Source organism: Macrobrachium rosenbergii, chromosome 25 (genome assembly GCF_040412425.1).
Source record: "Macrobrachium rosenbergii isolate ZJJX-2024 chromosome 25, ASM4041242v1, whole genome shotgun sequence".
Classification (NCBI taxonomy): domain Eukaryota; kingdom Metazoa; phylum Arthropoda; class Malacostraca; order Decapoda; family Palaemonidae; genus Macrobrachium; species Macrobrachium rosenbergii.
In genome coordinates this window covers 22,244,044-22,245,808 of record NC_089765.1, presented here as the reverse complement: position 1 = coordinate 22,245,808, position 1,765 = coordinate 22,244,044, and positions in this window count along the sequence as shown.

The window sequence follows — 1,765 nt, the reverse complement described above, 5'->3', positions numbered from 1 at the left end:
ATATATATATATATATATATATATATATATATATATATATATATATATATATATATATATATATATATATATATATATATATATATATATATACATACATACATACACATACATACATACACACACACTTTAAAGATAACATTTATATATATGTAACAGAGCAAGAGAGTAAGAAAATAAAAATAAGCTCTTAAAACTATTAGGCCATGAAACAAAACGAGAGTTTGGCACATACCTAACGAGCTCCACTTGAATTCTGTCAACAGAAAACCAATGCAGCTTGTCATAATCTCAAAATAATGTGTAGGAGCCCAAAGCAATGTAATAATAGCGCAACGAACCGCAATGAGAAAATGAAAAACCAGGAGATAAAACACAATGAGAGCAAGGCCGGGAAAGGTGCTTCTTTCAAGATGTAATTAAATAAAAGTGAAAAGAAAAAATACCCTGTTCATTACAGGAAATGGAATATTTGCTCGGTTAGTGATTAGCGAAAAATGATTCTCGTTTTATGGAAGCCTTTTTTTTCTTGCTGGGAGCTGTAATTAACTGTTAGGTTCAGATTTAAAATGGTAAAAATGGCTTAGTAGGGAAATTTTTTCAGACACCGTTGAACGATTGTATTCATATTGCTATCACTGTAGGGTAAATTGTTGAGTTTACCTCACGGCTGGGGGAAAAAAATCATAGTTATTCCTTTCATAATTTAAAAACTACGCACTCGATATGTGCTTAATTATGGGTTTCAGATTCTCTCTCTCTCTCTCTCTCTCTCTCTCTCTCTCTCTCTCTCTCTCTCTCTCTCTCTCTCAATCACTTTTGTTTCGAGAATAGGCTCTTTTCTATTATCTCTTCACATGCAAAATCAAAAAGATAAATGCATAGGTTAATAGATACAGTGATAAACAGAGTGACAGATAGGGAGAGAGCGAGGGAGAGAAGGACAGAGAAGTCATGTTATTTCTATACCCGTCACGTGTCGTGTGCCTCAGAAAAGATATGAATCTCAATGAAGCGTCTCCCGAGGAAAGAATTCTGAAGAAATAAGGAGGGGAATAGGAAATTTAATTAAAAGATATTTACGCGAAGATACTACGAGACATGACACGTACTAGAGTAGCTGGGAAAAGAACCATTTTTTTCCGCGAAACTTGAACATTTTTATTCGCTGTGTGTTTTTGGCGTTTCAGACCCTTTAGTTGCATAGAGAAAATGAACGTAGGTATGGCATTATCTAGAGTCAGCAGTGCTATTACGTAGATATGTTGCTTTGGTCGATTATATAGGAAGAATGTACTGAGCTGTTCAGATATGCAGGATGGTATATGTCACGCTATAAAAGTAATCAGGAGTGTTTGTTTTTACTTACCTACTTAAGAGTGACAAAGAACATACATGTTTAGTTGAAAAAAATTCTTAAAATTTAATGAAATTTTCGGTTTAATATTGAATTGTATGTCTCAACGGTTACGCATTATTATTATTTTTATTATTATTATTATTATTATTATTATTATTTATTATTATTATTATTATTATTATTATTATTATTATTATTCATGGTAAGAGGATTATATTTTCTGGTGAATGGTGGTAGAGTAGTTTACTCAGCTTAAGATTGTATTTAATTTACTTCTTCAATAAAATCGTACCATACACCTTCCCTGGTATATTAATTAATGTTAAGCTTTATACGAGTAATTCTTGCAACTTACCAAGTCACCTTTATCTTTATACAACGAAACAAATTATTCTCCCACCCATT